The sequence below is a fragment of the Xyrauchen texanus genome, chromosome 2 (genome assembly GCF_025860055.1).
Source record: "Xyrauchen texanus isolate HMW12.3.18 chromosome 2, RBS_HiC_50CHRs, whole genome shotgun sequence".
Lineage (NCBI taxonomy): Eukaryota > Metazoa > Chordata > Actinopteri > Cypriniformes > Catostomidae > Xyrauchen > Xyrauchen texanus.
Window position 1 is genome coordinate 56,070,042 of NC_068277.1, and position 20,997 is coordinate 56,091,038.

Genomic DNA, 20,997 nt, shown 5'->3' on the forward strand with positions numbered 1-20,997 from the left:
AGCATCCTGAGATACAAACAACGAGACAACAGGAGAAAGATTAGCATTGCTGCTGTTCATATTATTTCAGGCAAAAGATGGTACAAAAGATTTTGTACTATTTCATCACATAGTACAAAATTATGATATGTGTTAATTGAATGCTTAGCTAAAGAGATGTGTCTTTAATCTAGATTTAAATTAGGATAGTGTTTCTGGGCCCCCAAACATTATCAGGGAGGTTATTCTAGAGTTATTCCCTTACATTCTATAGGAAATCATCTGATTTTAATGAGAAAACATGGCCCAACGAGTCGTCATTTTAATTTAGTGCATTTTTATGTCTATGCACAAAAAAGGGGCTGACATTTAAGTGTTTTTTAAGGTTAGCACTGTTATGGGGTTAACAGCTGTCAGATCCAGGACCAGATATGATGAAAGAAGACCAGGAGTCGTGAAATTCAATGAAATAAGTAAAATTTTACTGAAGAATAGTTTGCAGTTAAATTGGTAGAGCCAGCGTCAAAGTCACGAGGAGGTCGCAAGCCAACTCTACCTTACAAATAAATCTCACACAAGTATACCTTTTACAAGGACATGCATTACATCTTTGCTACTTCTGATTGGCAAAGACAACATAAAATCTAAACAATTATACATTTATACTTTATTCTTTAGAGACATACACATGAAAGAAGTAAAATTTTGTGAACTAGATCATGTAAATCACATAGAGGTTGACCCCTGTAACCTTTACTTGGTCAAGAAAAATCAGACACCATAATGCACTTAAAAATATAATGGTAGAAATGCTGACAACAAAATATGATTAAAACTATATATGAATCACTCTTTGAATATAGTAATGACTATATTGTTGAATATAGTAATGATTATATAACTTGATTCGCACTTGTTATAGGACTAATGTAAAAACTCAAAAGGATATATAGATATAGTGAAGAGACAAGGGATTCTGACCCCAACCCTTCAGCACAAAACATAATTAATAATATGAAACTAAGATTAACTCAGTAAACTACATGCATGCATGAACTAAATAATTTTGATCACACATAGTATTTACATTAGAACAGTACATCATCAGACATGCTAATTTACATGGATTCAAAACACACCATAATTTTTCAGACAACAAAGCAAAAGCATTTTTTTTGTGAGACATCTCTTACATTTAAGCAAGCTAACATAAACCCTTCTTCTTAACTCTTACAACAGTTATCTCGTACCACAGATAACATCTGCTCTTATCCTTCTAATCATTACGTTGTCACCCTAGGTAATTAAGTTCAAATGTCATCTTCACTGCCACTTTGAATGGAATCATATGTGTCACATACATGCAAATCATGATGACGCGTTTGGTGTTGAAACGTAGATGACACAGCATTTCTAATCAATTTCATTACACATGGCCACAAACACAAGATCAACAAGAACGAGCAAACTATACGAATTACCATCATCATCGCATTTGTCACATTACTAAAAATACCTTTAAACCATCCCCATCCAAAAGAGAATGAATTAGTTTCACGATCTGTCAGAGTCTTTGACATGAAGGTCAAATTATGTATCCCTTCTTCAATGACATGGCCTTTTGCATCATTATCTGGAATGTATGTGCAGCACGTTTCTCCCACTATCACACAAACTCCACCTTGTGATGCAAGTTGGTCTAAAACTAAACGATTCTGCAGAACCGTGAGTCTTAGTCCTCTCAGCTCCTCGATGCCTTCCATCATAATATTTGTCGTGTCAATGAAAGAAATCAGTTCATACCTGGTTACCTATACCTCTTCCATTACTGATGCAACACCTATTCCAGGCACAAAAAAACCCAGCAATTTCTCAGCTATGTTCCAGATGTGATGATTTCTTGGCACTGGGCTGTCTTGCACAATGTTAAGCAGTCCCCTTTTCTTTCGTTTCATAACTTCATGTGGTTGGTGCTGTATGACCATTGCTCCTCCGTGCAGTTGAACTAGAGCACATGTTCCTGTCCAGTTTATAGGCAGAGACACATAGATTGTATACCCACACTGCCAGTAGGCCTATACATTTTCTAGTACTCCTGTGCCCTCTTCATCTGGTACATGCACAGTTGCACAAGCAGCCTTACATGCATCACGTATGGCTTTGTGTGATTTCAAGTATTCGAAAGCCATTACAGCTTGTGTCGAACTCCCAGAGGCAATATTAGGTTCAAATAAGCATCTATAACAACGTCGTTGTGTGATAGGATTAGTGTCGTTCTCTTTGTAGATTACGTTGCATTTACTCTTTGGTGTTTCCCCGAAAGCATAAGTTCCTGAAACTCTGCTGTAACATGTGAGATTAGTTGGTATGTTCCGAACAGTTGCTGCCTTGCCAAACACTCTTTTTGTCACCTTCATTGTTGTCCATTCCGTGTTGTTTAAAAAGAGGATAGTATTGTCATTATAGAAAGTTGCTGCCACAGCCAATGTAGCCATGAAGGTTGATGTGTTGTGATCTTGGTGCGGCCACAAGTCCGCTCCAGCGGTACTGTGCGCGAACTGTGTGCACACGTAGCAGTTCGGAAACCCACTTTTCTTTGCTGTATGGTTGGTTAGTCTCCACCACAGGTTTGTAGCATATGGATGAGGAGGGCTGGGATGGTCCATCCAAGACTCAGATAAGCTTGCTAAAAAATCTTCTGATGTTTCTCGTACTCGTCTCGGTCGCAAAGTATGGTTAACTGAAGCAGTACCATTCATCATCATCCTCACAGGCTCAGGATCAATGCCTTTTTTTGGAGTGTGCAGTAAAACAATCAATAATGACAGAACAACCAGTACGCATGTCGTAGCTCTCAGACCGCAGTGTCCAGGAAGTCTCATAGGATGCCATGGTCGTCGGTGTAGCTCCATATTGCTCCCAGTGGCCTTAATTGGTCTGGGTAATTCAAGTCCAGCCCGTGTCACTGCGTCTTCAGCTCACAATACACTGGCTGTGTGTGCCTGTCTTTCCCAGAAATAACGACTTTAATTCCCCCCCAAAGAAAGTATGAATAACAATGGAAAGTTACCACAGGCCTCGATATGAACTTTGTTTTATCTTATCACAAGTAGCGATAGGGTAAAAATGTTGTCCATCTCCAAACTTTCCCATAAGAAAGTTATGGGAACTTTCTTATGGGAAATGTTGTCCATCTCCATTGTTATTCATACTGTAATCATCTGCTGGTCAGATGGAGTCAGAAACAATGAGTCTGTGAGACAGAGAGAAGGACAGACGTTTAGTGAGACAGTGAATAGGGATGTGGACGGCATAGTCAGACTTTGACACTATCTCTCACACTGTAGAATGGGGAGGCCTAAAAAAGGCACCAAACCTGTAAGATCAGATCTATGGTCACAGGCTGGAGGGATTGATTCTATGATAAAGACGCTGCAGAAAGCTGATATTTTGAATAGAAACACAGAATATTCCTCAGAGATATGGTCCCAACTTGCCATAGATTTACTTAATGAAGACACACAGAAAAATTGCCATTGGTTATGGGTCGTCTGGAATCATAACCGCAGAGGCCTGAGAGAACAAGTACATCTGGCTGCAGAAGCACCTTTGGAATCCCCACATCATACCAATGGGACTGAAGAAATCCAACCCACAGATCAAGGTAAAATAATTCAATCACAATACTAAAATAAATAAGAAGCTTTTACAGTGTGCTTATTTATTTCAATATTTTATATTATTTGTTTAAGATAACAAAAGTATTAAAAGTTTTTATTGGCTTTGGTACTATTTTCACAAGATGTACATTTTCGAAACTCTTAGTGCTAATATCACAACAGATCATCAAAAGTGCATTTTTTTTCAAACATTTCATCATGTTTTCAATTGTGTAAGTACAATTCACAAAATCACAAAGTATCCTTTTCACAACACAAAATAAGTGTTTCATCTACATAAATGTTTCATTCACAGTCACTGCCTTTCATAAAGCTCTTACTATCAAACTTTTGATTTGCATCTCTTCTTGTTTAGTTTACTACATTTGTCTATTATTTAATCCAAATGATCTTAATGGTTAATCAATGAATCATTTGGTTCACCTATGCATTTCTATAGATGTTGATTCAATACACAGTTTCTATAGAACTTGTTTGCAATTTTTCGATATGGATAACCAAATGAATTATTTTTACATAAGTGATTTATAGATATTAACCACCACAATGTTCAAAGTGTGTGCACAAGCATGTGTGTGTGTGTGTGTGTGTGTGTGTGTGTGTGTGTGTGTGTGTGTGTGTGTGTGTGACAGAGAGAGAGAGAGAGAGAGAGAGAGAGAGAGATGGATAAATTTGTCATTTGTGCAAACACTGTAAAGCAGAATAGAGTATAAGGGAGAGGAAACACTCAATGAAAACATCAGATTGATCAGAAATGCATCAGTGGAAGGGAGACAGATGGAATAATATGCATTTTACATTACAGTATGTATGCCATGTGAAAATGGTAGTTACATTATTGTAACTCAACCTTCATCTGTAAAGGTCCACTACTGTATAGATTTGGTCAAAGAGTGAAATCATTCACTGTATTACCAGCAAATTCTGTTAGCACAGAACCTCATGGCTGTACTTCATCACACCTTTTGATAACACACTGGATAATATTACAAACATTATGGATTCAATTACTTCTAATGTGGCAACTGTAGCCTGTATTACTGTATTGTAATTAATTCAGCAACAATGGTGATTTGAAACATGTATCTTGCATTGTTTGCTGTTGAATGAAGTGATTGTTAAAAGTACTAAATTGAAAGAAGATCATACTGTTTCGGGGATTAAACCAAATGTCCTCATGACATATTACAATAATCTTGTGTTTGAAACAATGATTATGTGGACTGAAAAGTGTATAACTGTAATGAAAGCATGAGATCAGGTTTTGAAAGAATGACTAGCTGTGTTACAAGTGTGATCAGTTTGGATATTTGTACTAAGAGTTTTGAAAATGTTCACCTTGTGAAAATAGTACCCAAGCGAATAAAAAACTGTAATTAAATATAGAAATGAAATATGAGAAATAACAAGGTTCTGTTTGGTCCTAATAGGGATACAATGAATTTTTGTCCGAAAGAGAAAAAAGTCCAAAAATATAAACTGCAACTATGACGCCCCACTTATTTTAATATAGGGATATTTTCTGTTTAATTTTTGTGTTACTTTAAATAAAAGTGTGGTTATTTTATATTATTGCCTTTTTTTTATTGAGATTCAGTAAAATGATTGCTTTTAATTTAAAAGTATAATAATAATAATAATAATATTAATAATAATAATAATAATACAATTCTAAAAAATAACTGAAAATAAGAAATTAATAACTATATATATATATATATATATATATATATATATATATATATATATATATATATATATTTGTTTTTTGGTTGTTTGTTTTTAAGGACCAACATTTTTATTTCGGTGCATATATTTATTCATTCCTAATATTTTCTTTATTCATAATAAATAAAATGTTTTTTCAGTCATTTTCCATTTATAATTGAAATGATTGGTAAAAATTTGCACATAACAAAACATTTATTGTATTGGAAAAATTTATTAATTGATTAAAGTGATCCACCACAGATACAGAAGTGGCAGATGTGGAAACCCAGTTTGACACAGAGATTTTGAAAAGAGAGACAGACTACGACTCACAACCTATTTACCAAGAGCCAGATACTGACTCGGAGGGTCTAAAGAGTACACCTGAGCCTACAAAGGTACAGGAAGGAGAGCTTGGAGTAAATGTTCAGAGACAATGTCCAGAGGTACCAAAACAATTTGTTATCTCTATGAAAAGTAAAATGTGGAATGGGATCAAGCCACGAATATGGTCCTCAAAATTAAGACCACCTTGGACAGACCATGTGTATGACAGCTTTAAAGAACAAAATCCATGTTGTACTCTCTCATTTAAATATCAACATGCCAAGACTCCCTGGAGCAGAAAAAAAAACTTCCATATTTACATATATAGGCAGTCTGCACATTTTCAACTTGCCCAGCCAAATACACTTTCACAATGCAAAATAATCCTGCTGCACTGGGAAAATGTGATGTGAAAATGTTAGTCCAACAAACTGGAGATATACACCACAAACTTTCAGAGAAAATGGCTAGGCCAGCAACCAAACTAAAAAGAGGGAAAATAGCAAAGGCCCTAACACATGGACCCAGTCAGTATTTTTACAGCATTTTTACTACAATCAACACCAAACAAGCAGCTCCTGGCTGGGAACATGACGGAATCTCTCAATAAAAAAGTGATGAAAGTTATAGGCTCAGAAATGAGGAAAAAGGAGTCCATTCACTCCAGTGTCATGATGGAAATATACTTAATGCAGACATTGCTCAAGGAATGTGACACAAAATACTTCAAGGTACCAGGCTACGTACAGCTATTCAGTATGAATCCGTTCATTGTTCATTCGTACACCGAGCTTGGCATCAGCATTCTTGTGCATCATTTGCGAAGTAAGTCTCCCGTGTCCCCCTCTATCTTGATGCCACTGGAGGAGTTGTGTCAAAAATACCGGAACAGCCGAAGCGTGTGCTGTACTATGCACTCGTTCTTCCAGGGAACGCTAGAGATGCTCCACCTCTTCCCATCTGTGAAATGCTCTCCAACAATCACTCAATACCACCAATCACATTCTGGCTCATGCAATTTACATTGCATTTGTCAAAATACACACAAATAAATGTTCACCAGGTCGAGACTGATTACAGCTGGGCTTTAATACAAAGTGTAATGCTTGCTTTCAACAAAGAGCACATCAGCTCTTACCTCGACAGAGCATACAAGTTCTGCATTGGGAAAACATCATGGGATGAAATGAAGTCATATACTGTCTTGCACATTTGCTCTGCACACATTTTGAAAGCTGTCAGACAGGCAATCTCTAGGCAAACAGATGACAAAGGACTGAGAGACTTTGCCACGTATGCTTTCGCAAGACTCCAAAATGCCAACAACATGACTGAATCAAGAATTGTGTTCCGTGCATTTTGTGGCCTGCTCACAACCCCACAAAAAACAAACCTTGTCAAAGAAAGTCTGTGTGTTTTGGAGATTGTCATTTCAAGATCCAAAGAGGATACACTTGAAGAAACTTCCCAATCTGAAGACTGGGAAATGTGTGAAAGTGAAGAGAGAAGACATGCAATGACCATCACTGGCAGATCACCATTCACTGCTTTCTTCCAGCAGATCATGAAAGAGGTGAAGGAAGAAGAGGAAGGTGATGAGACATGTTTGGCCAAAGAGGACAACCCATACTTTTGTCCGGGCATCCTCACTGTCCTCTTTGATACCTACCTTGCAATTTTTCCTCTTTGGAGTGGCTTGCTGTTGGGAGACCTGACTACCGGTAGGTATGAATCTTGTGAACAGGATTTGGTGACAACATTGACACTACCAAAAACAAGAGATACCAATTGTCACATAGAAAGGTGGTTTGGAATTGTCAAACATTCCATAATACATAAACAACAAAATGTAAAACCTGGAATCTTCATAAGAAAAATGCATCAGTCTCTGCAAACAAGATATACAGAGCACATCATTCTGCATAACCTTCCTCAAAAGCTGTTGCTCCAGCCTGCGCCACCTCTGATCCTTGATTAGTGTTAAGAAACTTGGATGAAGAAGAAGGAAGAACGTTTCCCAAACACCAAATCCAAATTCTTTTCTGTTCCTCAGAGAATGCCTGTTCCACAAAAAAAGAAAAGAAGGATCCACAAAGATAAGCCAAAAAGCCACAAACAGTCAAGTCCTGAGCCAATGCAGCTTCCTGCAGAGGCACTCCCTGTAGAGGAAGTGGTAATTAAGTTAGTACAACAAATGAAACTATTTATTGCATATATTCAGCTAACTTATTATTGACTATATGAAGTGTGTAACATTCACAGATTGACATGTTATGGACAAAACCGCACAATGAACTGGTTGTAGCCATTGTGAAGTCTGACGATCAGAATCTGGAGTTCCTGTTACATCACGAGGAGTTCCTAACACTGAAGCCACATGACTGGTTATTTGGAGAGGTACACATATCATAACAAAAATATCTAGTAAATACAAAATTGTACTATATATACATTTATAAACTATAAAAAATGTTGTACCTAAGAAAAAGTAAATGCCAGATACTAAATGTTTTTTCTCAATGTACGTACTAATTTAAATAAATTGAATAATTGCAATGATTTATCTTTTTTTTTTTCCAGACGATCGAGTGCTATTTAAGAGCTGTACTTAATGCAAAGGGTGCAACTATCTACCAGCTAAGCCATTACACCACAGGTGTCATTTTAAATGGCCCAGAAGACCAGGTCATACGACAAGGTTTGAAAAAAGTGAGTGCAACTACTTATGATTCTGCATTTTTATATGTCCATGTATTTTACAGTACACAAATACGTTTATTTACATTTCTGATATATAGGTCAACTTTGAGCAATATGATGGGGTCATCTCTGTTGTAAATATCAGACACGTGCACTGGAGGTTTGTGGTAAGTAAAAATATATTAGAAGTATAAAATACAATTATTGTGTATGACTATTACAGATAAACATTGATACACCCATACATAAATGTTTGACCTTTTCACAGACATTTAATTGAATGACTAATTATTATTCTTTTTTTATATATTTAGTATCTACATGCTACAAATAACACCATTTTCATACTTGACCCTCAACGTGGTAGTGATGAAATGAAACTTGCCACACAAGCATGCAAAAAATGTGTGTATGTTATGTTGTTTAAAAAATCTGTAACCTTTTTCGATCACTAATATTGGAATATTAGCATATGGATGTTGCTGAAGACCACCACAACCCCACACACTGTATTTTTCCTACAACAGGGAATATTTCAGGAAGAGAGGAAACCAGCATGGAAGAAAAGACTGGGTGGACACTATGTGGAAGCCTGGGACAATACACCATTCGTTCAAGGAGGATGCTTTCAGCTGTGGTGTCTTTGTGATGCAGGTAAATGGAGGGAAAACTACTTTACATAAACACTGTTCTCACATTTTCCCATATGAGACTAGTAATGTTCTCCGCTCTCCTTCTAGATGGCCAAGCAGGTGGTGGAACACTTTCCAAAAATTCCTGAGAGCATCAACATTATACCCAGCAAAGAGGAGATGTGCCACATCAGGAAAAATGTTGCCAAAACAATTTTGCAGGCATCAGGTATTGGCAAACTATTTGGAAAGAACAGTTTATTTCCAGAGACAGAGTGATGGAGTATAATTATCTACATTATCATAATTGCAGTGTCGAGAGATGAGTATTGCTCTGTATGTGGACAAAAAGACACTCAGAAAAAAAAGGCCAAAAGAACCAAACAGAGGAGCTCTTCACCTGGGTATTCTTGCAGGTGGTGGAACACTTTCCAAAAATTCCTGAGAGCATCAACATTATACCCAGCAAAGAGGAGATGTGCCACATCAGGAAAAATGTTGCCAAAACAATTTTGCAGGCATCAGGTATTGGCAAACTATTTGGAAAGAACAGTTTATTTCCAGAGACAGAGTGATGGAGTATAATTATCTACATTATCATAATTGCAGTGTCGAGAGATGAGTATTGCTCTGTATGTGGACAAAAAGACACTAAGAAAAAAAAGGCCAAAAGAACCAAACAGAGGAGCTCTTCACCTGGGTATTCTTTATGTCATTATTGCCTATTTGTTGAAAGTGAAAAGAAATTGAAGAGAAAATGAATGTTCACAAATACATTTCATAATTACAACAGTTTCTGAATAAATCTAACAATGTCCTATTTTTCTTCCAGGTTCAATGTGAATTATGCCAGAGGTGGTTTCATGTCCAGTGCCTCGAAATTAATCTGCCACCAAAAGAGGAACCATGGATTTGTGGTTTGTGTTTGTAAGCTATTCAGTTAGAGGAGCTCATGCTAAAAGTGTGTTTAAATTGTAAAAAATATGTATGTATTTGATGAAGCAGAAAAACTACATACGTATATATATTTTCTTGCTTATGTTTTATCAATTTTGCTTATGCTTTATCATTTAATCATTTGTATATTAAATATAATTTAACCAAATCTAATCAATCATATTGTAAGAAACATTACTATTAGGCTGATGTGTTTACCATTATTATCATTTGAAATGTATGCTTGCTGCTTTTCTTTTATTAATTTGTATGCCTCACATGTAGCTGACTGATTTAGAAGTCTGTAAGTGTCCATAGACAGACCACAAATGCTTGAATGTCTCAGAATAAAGTGACAAATGAATGTTCTCTTAGCTAAACATCTTGCAGAAGGGACATGTTGTGCAGTTCTGTATTGTGTATTGTATTAAGATGAACATAAAATAAACAACTTTCTGACTGAAACTTTTAGGGTACCAGACAATGTGTGTATGCCTCACCCCACTTGTCCTGGCAAATTATCTCCGCCCCATAATTCCCTTTATAAAACAGACAATATAATTTTCCTTCAATGACTTAATATCAACAAAATATCTCAACATTGCTGATTCCAGATTCATTTCTGGAAGCCGGGCTAAATTAGCAAGCACTGTTACTGCATTCAGATATCAGATACAGACATTAAAGAATACATGAAAAGAACATTTCAGTAATTACATTGGTAACTTCTATAACAAAGTAAAATCTCACAAGCCTGGAGAAGTCATTCAACTCATGTGATATTTAGAAAGAAAAATAGTGATGAATACCTTGATAAGTCACTTATTACATTTACATTGAAGCAGCAGTTTATTCCAAAATCCACACCCAAAATAAACATCATGTTTGCTGTCATGTTTTCTGAGTACTTGTCAATAATCTGATGGATTCAGTACCACGGACAGTAATATTTCTGCAGGACTGTAAACATCAATCAATGTACATGAATTGTGTTATTGTTAGAGTTCCATGTTAAACACAGATGTCATACAACAGGAAAACATAAAATAGAGTTTAGCCATTCTTTTTATTCAACACCTGGAGAACACTGTTACACAGTCTTTATCACAGATAAAAACAGAAAAACAGAGGTGAATAAAACAGCAAGACATGGGCTGTAGTATGTTCTGTAGAGTCCAGACAAGATGATCCAACTTGCTTTGTAGCAGTCGTCTTGATGCTTTTCAAAACCTTTTGAAATAAATCATATGTCATTATTAAAACCACCACACTTACACAGTTCTTTTTCATTTTTTTTTTTCTCAAATAAATAAATAAATAAATAAATATAAACGGTTCTAAAATGAAGCAATTAACTATGTTCAGGAGATTAAACATGATTTTCCTTTCTACAGTCTGGATTGTTACCAAATTACAGTTCATGTACAGATTCATTCATTATTATTTCATAAACACATTTTTAAACACCATCATTATAATGCAAGGACATTCTATAGCATCAGAACACATAATGTGAGAGATATTTGCCAGTAGGCTACATCTGCAGTTGGCTAAAATGTAGTTGTCTGTTTGCACACGATGAAAAACAATATTAACTTTTTAGACGGTCCCTATCTTGGTTACGACACATTGAATATTCATCTCTAAAGTACATGCTTAAAAATATACTTGCCCATTTTGATCGATTGTAAAAAAAATGTTGTAGTTCACAACCTTTGTTGTCAATATCATGTAGCTGCTTCGAATCTGAAAAAAAAAATAGCTTTATTGACTATTTAATTGAAAAAGTTCTTTAACGCGAATGTGCGAATATAAAACTAACTTTACCTAAGTACGACAACCATTAACAATGAGTAACTGGGTTTTTCTCATTGAGAACTAACTCACTGCCATTGTTTTAAAGTAAACATTTTTTAAAGTTGGATCCTTGCAAATATGCACAGATGGGATTTCCATGTCAGTATGGGTCTTTAACAGTCTTCTTTGACATTTCTACTACAGAAAACACGTCTAATTACAACTTTTATTCTGGCTGCCTTTAGATGTCTTCACAATTACGTCTGTAGCACGTCATTAATTGACGTCTAAACAATGTCCTGAAAAGACGTATAAAAACCTTCATTCTGGCTCCTGTGAGGACGTCTACTGGATGTCTAACAATTACGTATGTAGCACGTCTTTAATCTTAAATTGCATAGTGCATATGGGAGTGCCTTCATACACAACCTATTTGAAACCTCTCTATAATAAAGCCAATTTTCTAATATTGGCTATGGTGTTTTAGCCAGGTGCAAAAAAACCTGTTTTGATAGCCCCTGGTTCAATAAAAATACAGTTTATAAAGGGGTATGCTGTTTTGATAGCCCCTGGTTCAATAAAAATACAGTTTATAAAGGGGTATGCTGTTTTGATACCTGCTTTAATAAAAATACAGTTTATAAAGGGGTATGCTGTTTTGATAGCCCCTGTTTTAGGTCTTGCTTCATAGAAAATGAAGTGTTGGGGTATCCTTTTTTGTTAGTTTTCACACTTACCATCATACCCCTTCATAACCTATTTCTGTGTATCTTACTAAAAGAAAAGAAATTATAAAAACATTCTTTGTTTATAGACAGATTGAAAAATATTTTAATACAAATTTAAACATACAATATGTTTATCAACAATATGTACAACATAGTTTGAGGCAAACATTATGCATTTAACACACACTTTTTACACTTGAAATGCTCTGAGGCAAGGGTTGCAGGGGTACACTCCTTGTGCGTCCATCTTGGCATGAAATTCTTTAAATAAATTCATAGCCTCCTCCTTTGTCTTTATGACTCTTCTGTGACTGCCAAAGAGTAGTTCTCCATCTTTAAGGAATATTGACATAACCAATAATAAATACAAAATATGAACACGTCACATTCCTGTCAGTATTATAGACGTATTTTGATGGTAAATACTGACCGTGAATCCTGAATTTCGAAGAGTATTTCCTTAGGCTTTGCTTCTGCCCTTTATTTAGCTCTGCAGGATATGAACCCTTTAAAAGGTAATTGAAAATTTCCTCCCACTTATTTTCCATGGTTAAACTACAGTTAGCAGAAAAATAAGCATTAATCATTTAAAAGCAAAACAGTAGTCGATATGTTTAATCTCGGTCAGATGGCGCCAAACGCTAGAACCTCGAGTTAACACAAGATTTAACGTTTTAACGCGACTTTACGACTCCACTTGCTAAAAATAATATATTGAAAACGTCTGTCAACAATTCTTGTGATTGTACAAGGATTGTACAAGGCAACAATTAGGTAATGTGTATATAATACGCAATATAATACACCAACACTTACCGCTTGTAATCTTAGGTATGCTGAAATGATGTTTTAAATTTCATTTTCAAGTCTACAAATTTCACTGCTGCGCATGCGCATTAACCGAAGGTATCCCATTCTGATGGGTATGATGTTTTTTCAGAACACCGGCACATGCCCCACGAGCCCCTCAATCTCCGCGAATCGCATGTTTCCCAGTACGCTATGAGCGAGAAGAGCTTCGACCTCTGAAGGAGCGTGCGGCCTCGTCTTGTTTTGCGGATCTGACGCTGGGGATGATAATGATGTTATGTCTCTCGCTGCATCAGGCAAATGGTCAGTGGATGATGCTACCGCCCCTCCCCCCAGCGAGGGCGAGGAACGTGCACGCGCCACTGACAGGGAGATGCTCCACGTCCTTAGACAGTCAAAGAGCTTCACCCTGACTGGTCTCCCCCAGAGGAACCTGAACAGTCTCACCTCGATGAATGGTTCCAGCAGTCCAGATGCCGTCAAATGGCGAACTTCCCCGAAGTTCATAACCAAAAAATGAAAAATGCGATTTTGTTTACAGATTGTGCCAAATTGTCAAGCGCAAAAATGGTTTTACAGCCGTTATTTTCTTGTTCCAAAGAAAGACGGCAGGCATCGGGCAATCCTGGATCTGAGACATTTAAATCGCGTTCTTATAAAGCGCCTATTCAAAATGATTACTCAGAAACGGATCTTACCGCATGTACGCCCACATGATTGGTTTGCGTTGATAGATCTGAAGGATGCGTACTTTCATATCCAAATTCTACGACATCACAGGATGTTTTTGAGATTCGCGTTCGAGGGAACAGCATATCAATTGGAAGTCCTGCCCTTCGGACTTGGGAAATATCTGGCAAAGTAGAAATCAATCTATTTGCCTCAGTGGAGAATACCCACTGTCCCCTCTGGTACTCAAAGTCCCAAGTTGTCAGGTAGAAAGTGGTGACCACGGATGCTTCCAACACAGGTTGGGGGCGGTATGCGATGGACGTCCAACTTTTGGCACCTGGACAGGTGCGAGGAGGGCGTGGCACATCAACCGCTTAGAGCTATCGGCTGTAATTCTAGCCTTAAAGGCTTTCAGTCAGAAATAGAGAGCTGTCATGTCTTGTTTGCTCCGTCAACATGACAGTTGTGGCATACAGTATATAAACAGCCAAGGCAGAATTCATTCACCACCACTGTCGAGAATGATGCGTCACCTCCTCCTATGGAGTGAGCATCATTAAGCCTTGAGAGTGACATATGTCCCAGGCCTCCTGAATTATGGCACGGGCCTACTGTCACGCTAAGGGGTGATACCGGGCGAATGGAGACTTAATCCTCAAACTATACTGAAGATTTGGGAAATATTCGGCAAAGCAGAAATCAATCTATTTGCCTCAGGGGACTTAACTTTAGTCCTAAAAGCTCTCGCAGGGCCTCCGAGCCTTTGGACTGGAGTGTTGATTTGGGCATGCTCTCCATTAAGACTGCACTACTACTGGCTCTGGCCTCAGTAAAACGGGTAGGTGATATCAGGGCTGGACTGGTAATCTAGCATACCGGGCAATTTCCCGGTGGGCCGACGCACTTTGGAGTCAATCAGGGGTGGACTGGCCATCAGGAGAACCGAGCGGGCTGTTTGGTCGGCTGCGAAACGCCCCGAATGGGCCGCGATAAGCTAAAATGAGCCACCGTGTTATGCATAACGGACCACAAAACAGGACAGCATGTAGTGCGGCGTGATGGAGTCCTCATATGCGTTACTACGTAATGTCAAGTGGACTGAGTCGTAAGGGAACGTCTTGGTTACGTACGTAACCTCGGTTCCCTGAGACGAAGGGAACAAGACATTGCGAACGCTAGCCGCACTACAAGACTCAGAGTTCTTGAGGCACGAGTGATGCGCTCCTTGTTTTCAGTCAGACATTCTGAGGAAATGGTGTCTGTGCACCTGGTTTTATAGCAGTCAGTTTTGCACCAAAACAGGCGGAACTCAAACACCATAGCCAATATATGAATATTGGTGTTATTATAGAAAGGTTTCAAATTGGTTGTGTACGAAGGCACTCTCACATGTATTGTTCCCTTTGTCTCATGGATCCAAGGTTATGTACGTAACCGAGACATTTACTTTGCTTTTTTCTAGTTTTCTGCAGTGTGTTTTCGCGAAAGATGCCTGTATCTATATTGCTGCTAATTTTCTATACGGCCTAATCCACGCGATTCGATAAGACCCAGATCTCGTCACGAGACTAATTTGCTTAAACGCACATGATTGGATAGGACGCAACCCGGGTAAGGATGGAGTGTGTGGTGATGGTCTTGGAGAAGGTGTCATCATCAATGCACTTGCTGATGTAGCTGGTCACTGATGCTGTGTATTCCTCCAAGTTGGTAGAGTTGCCATATGTTGCAGCCTCCCTGAACATGTGCCAGTCAGTACAATCAAAACAGTCCTGAAGAGCAGAGATGGCTCCTCCTGGCCAGGTTTTCACCTGCTTCTGGAGCGGTTTTGTGCATCTGACGAGCGATCTGTATGCTGGAATTAGCATAACAGAGATGTGGTCTGAGTAGCCGAGGTGGCGGCCTGTTGGCAGCCTTCGATACGAGACACAGCTAATGTGTATGTTGATCCGCTGGTCCCGTCACGTCCTTCTACGTAACAAACATAACGATGGAGCCGAACAAGAAGTAAACAAAGCAGAAAGACTTAAGTATTTCTGGGTAGTACAGTAAGGAACGCACATACACAATAAACTATACTCATTTATTAACACCAGTGTAAATTATCGACTGTCCCTTCCCAACAAACAGCAGTTTTACCCTTTTGGCCCCTGTTAGTAAAATATGATTTGGGTGCTTTATTTTCCCTTTCTCGCAGTCACTCTTCGATCAGGAGATGAATTCACAGGTGGGAAGAAATACATGGACACAGAATGTTACAAGCAGTTCTTCGATTTATTAAAAGCAAGCAAAGGGGTTTATATGGTTCTTGTCACGCAAGACTGGTTACACCCCCCACCTCAAACTTTCTCAATCCTCCATATATGGGGTTGTTTTCTCTCCCCATTTGTTCATTCTTATCAAGTACATTTTGTTGCTCAAGACAGTACTGAAAACATAAAAAGCAGATAAGCAAGCATCAAGGTCACATTGTTCCATCTGAGGCCTATTTCTCACAGCCCCATGAGGGTTTTTCTGTGGGCAACCCCCTGTGTCAGAAACTCAAGACAGCTAAAACTTTGCTTTGAGATTATAGTTTCTCTTGAACAGAGTTTCCCAATCTTTTTTCTGCCACGGAACACTTTACGACTAAAATATTCGATGGCACACCACTATCCCACATAGCCTAACCATCGTCAATATTTTTCCTTTTCAAAAACTTGTCCATGTTTTCTTGTAATGTTTGAAATTTGGCTATGCAAAAAATAAAAAATAAAACAAGTCACATAGGTAGGCTGTGTGAGGTCACAGGTGCCAAGAGCACAAAATGGGTAATGAAAAAACAACAAATTTGCTTCTTTTCTAATTTGTAGATTTGTTCTTGCAATAACAACAAATTACAGGGATGCAAATTCGTGAGGAGCAAAAAAGGTAAGACAATCACTGGTCCACAAACATTTTTTCTGGGGATATTTTTTTAAAAGAATAAGCTAAAAGCACCAATTCCAGCTATTTTAGTGATTCAAGTTTATTCAAGTTTACAATTGTGCAGAATTAGCAGCAAAATAAAGAGTGTTTTGTTGAGGTTTGCTTCTGTTTCACAAATTTGTTCAATTTTATTAACCGATTAGTTCAGTGACCCCTTCTGGAAATGCCACTTGGTGGTGACAAATTATCTTCTTATGTGCTTTAAGTGAGTCAGTGAATTATATTGTGTCGTTCATGACTGAAATCTACCAAGAGACTTAATAGTTTTTAAGCATTAAAAGAACAAATCAGATCTATGGTCTTCCTTTAGTCTGAGCATTATTTTTCATCCAAAAAGCCAACAGTAATAGTCTAATAATAGTGAGTTTCAATAACGTCCTAAACTTCTCCTTTATTAAAATTTGCATGGCTACAAATCTACTGATTTCAGTAAGAATCATAAACACAAAGCAGATCTACAGTATCATTTTCCAGTTTCAATTTAAATTGCTGAGCATGGCTTTTATCATAAAAGACCACAATAATAGAAAAATAATAATAATTTTGAATTTCAATAATGTTCTTTCGTCATTGTTGTTTTGCTTTCACTTGAGTTGAGTCAAGGCGTCAAGCGCCGCATTGCCCTCCACATGACAAGCGTTGCAGAAAGCGTCACAGAGGGGCGATTTTACGAGTTTGCCATGTAAAAAAGCGGGAGGTGTGTACAATAAACATTGAAAACATGTATTTGGAAGAGAGAAAAAGGTTGAACGCTGACACAAGTCATGTGAAAGATCCTTTTTTATGCATTTAGAAATTTTGTGGAATTTGATCAATCTTGCCTTTGCTCAGTAGTTCCCAACCTTTCACCCCCCCCCCCCCTCCCCCCAATTACTATATTTTTAATAACATTTTAAAATATATAAATTTTACAATTATAGTGGAACACACAAAGCACAATTTTATTATTACATTTGTGTTCAATTTAATTAATTCAAATTGTGAACAGTTAGTTCCAAAATCAGGCAGTAGAGGACACTCGTGCAAAGTTTTTAGTGTTTTCTTACCATTTTCCTGGAAGGCCCCCCAACACTGCATTTTATACCTTATCTTAAACACCCTTACAGGTCTTGAAGCAATTTAATAGTCAACTGATGAGTTGAATCAAGGCTGTTAGATTAGGGAAGTGTTTGAACCACTTTCGAACAGCATTTACAAGCATGTTTAAGTGCATGATCAATATCACACAGAGATATCACCTGACAAATGTCTGTACCCACATGTGCTCAGTAATGCTGTGTTTAAGTAGTATTTTACACTTGACAAAATGTTACAGTGCACAATCATGAATTTTGTCACAATTGTAACATGAGCAGGATCAGTTGTAAGACTGTATGTTTAGTACCAAACACTGTACTGCCCTATATCTGAAAGTAACAGAGGTGAGCAAACACTGCATAAGACAGTGATAATCACTTTGAAAATCAGGACAACATAATAGTGGCCAAACAGTTGCACTACATGAATGGAGTAGCGAAACAGTCCTGTACATGGCTCACTGGAAAAGACGATAGGATGTCAGGTAAGACAGTATAAAAATATGCAATGGTAAACAACAAAAAATCTTTAAGCATTGTTGGGCTGTAATATTTTGGGCAAGACAAAACAATACTAAATGCATTATACAACAGGGCAAACAGTTTTATCAAAACAGAAACCAATGGAATAAATAACAGGACAAACTGTTTTATTACATTAACATTTATGCATTTGGCAATCACTTTTATCAAAAGGAACTTACATTGCATTCAAGGTATACATTTTACATTCAAATTCATGCACTGCCTGGGAATCTAACCTATTATTCTGGCATTGCTAGTGCCTTGCTTTACTGATTGAGCTACAGGAACATAATTATTAAAAACAGGAACATATTGAATAACACAACAAACTGCTATATTACAACAAGAACAATGACTGAAATAACTGGGCAAATAGTTTTATTAAATTGGAACATTAAAAGGAAGAACAATAACACTGGGGAACATTTGGAGTACAAATGAGTCAAGAGTGGAGGACTGCAGTTTGGAGCCTGAGCTCCTGCTTCACGCACAGGGTTTTTACAAGAGTGTGCAACAAAACACCTCGTTAAGAATAAATGATATTGATCTCCCTGGGTGGAATAATAATAATAAAATCAATTCAATTCCAAAACTACTTAAAACAGTGTTAGTCAGGAATGGAGTTAGGGATGTCAGGGATGGAGTGTGTCCATTTTAAATGAAGAGATTCTTGGTGAGCAACTGCAACACCATCCAAGGGAAATAAAGAATTAGCAGCATATTTGTTTAAATCTTTAATACAAGTATATGTACATGCTGTAAATAAATGGTAAATGGTCTGCACTTATATAGCGAATTTTTAAGCCTTAACGGTATTCAAAGCGCTTTACACTGTGACTCATTCACCCATTCGCACACACATTCATACAGCAATGGCAGCAGAGCCATTTAATTTGCTGAAGTTTCAAATCTTAAACCTTTTCTTTTCTCTGCTTGCCATTCAGTCTGGGTCTCTCTCCTGTTGTATCGCTTTTGACACAGGTTCAGATGACAGTGATTGAGAGTTTTTGGATGTTGCTAAGAGATACTGCAGCTTGCCCTTATCTCTCCCACACCTGGCTCACCACTTGCAGGTGAAGTCTCCATTCTCCATAAAGTAAATCTGCCTCCGTGTTTATTATGCCCCGGACATGCGTTGTAATGAATAAGTGTGCACTGCTCCACACAATCAGTTTCTGTGTTAGGATATAGTCGAATCAAGCGTGTACCTCCTGGAAATTTATATATGCCAATTGTAGACACAGGAAGTGGGACAAAACATTAGTGAGTTTTGGAAAAGTGGCTTCTTCCTTGCTGAGCAGCCTTTCAGGATATGTCGATATAGGACTCGTTTTTTCGTGGATATAGATACTTGTCTAAGTATCTAGATGCTTTCCTCCAGCATCTTCTCAATGTCGTTCATCTCCAGGAGACATAATGTGTATAATATGTGGCAGCATGCTCCCATGGTGTTTATACTTGCGTACTATTGTTTGTACAGATGAACGTGGTACCTTCAGGCATTTGGAAATTGCTCCCAAGAATGAACCAGACTTCAGATTTTTTTTTTGGCTGATTTCTTTTGACTTTACCATGATGTCAAGCAAAGAGGCAGCAAGTTTGAAGGTTGGCCTTAAAATACATCCACAGGTACACCTCCAATTCAGTACACCTCCTATCAAAAGCTAATTGGCTAATTGTCTAAAGGCTTGACATAATTTTCTGGAATTCTGCACAAGGTAGATGTCCTAAAGACTTACCAAAACTATAGTTTGCTAATATGAAATCTGTGGAGTGGTTAAAAAAATTTGTTTTAATGACTTCAACCTAAGTGTATGTAAACATCTGAATTCAACTATATATGCAAATAAATTAAGTAAACACAGGGCCGGCGCTACCTATAGGCGAACTAGGCTGTTGCCTAGGGCCTCGGCCTTGGAGGCAGGGCCTCCAAAACATACGCATGCTTATCCACCAATCAAGAGCAGCAAAATACTATGCGGTTTGTCCATTGGATATAACAATTGTCATTCACCTGTAGTTAAACCAATTAATATCACCGTTTACATGCGAGTCACTCCCAACCTCTGAATTTATGAAAGAAGAGATTGTAGATGAATAAAATCCAACTTTTCTGTAAATTTATCTGATGGCGCCGAAGCGAACTCATCCTTCAGGGGCTGCTAAGCGTAAGGCTAAGCAGGCACGCAAAGAAAGTGCAGCTCGTGATTCAGGTATCATCTATTTTTGAGTGATTGTAATGTATTGTAAAAAATAAACTGATTCTAACGATCAGCGTCATTTTGAGATAGATCATTTGACGGTTATTTCCAGTTCAAAAGAGCGCGATCACCGTTGATGGACTGAATTCGCTTCTGACACTTTGAATCCGAGCGTATGTAGCTACAATCGATTTCCAGCCCTATTCAGGAGCTGACTCGCAAAACACTACAGAAAAAGTCAAGTTTGTCAGTCAAAG

General features: G+C 37.7%; 1 long non-coding RNA gene across 1 annotated transcript; it reads right to left on the reverse strand.

Annotated features, from left to right (window-relative positions):
* Window positions 1-11,494: 11,494 nt before the first annotated feature.
* On the reverse strand, window positions 11,495-13,580 carry LOC127652974 (uncharacterized). Its single transcript, XR_007971765.1, has 4 exons — window positions 13,306-13,580; window positions 12,920-13,044; window positions 12,677-12,822; window positions 11,495-11,710 (listed from the first exon to the last, which is right to left on the reverse strand). It is a non-coding gene; the product is annotated as an uncharacterized LOC127652974 (long non-coding RNA).
* Window positions 13,581-20,997: the final 7,417 nt, after the last annotated feature.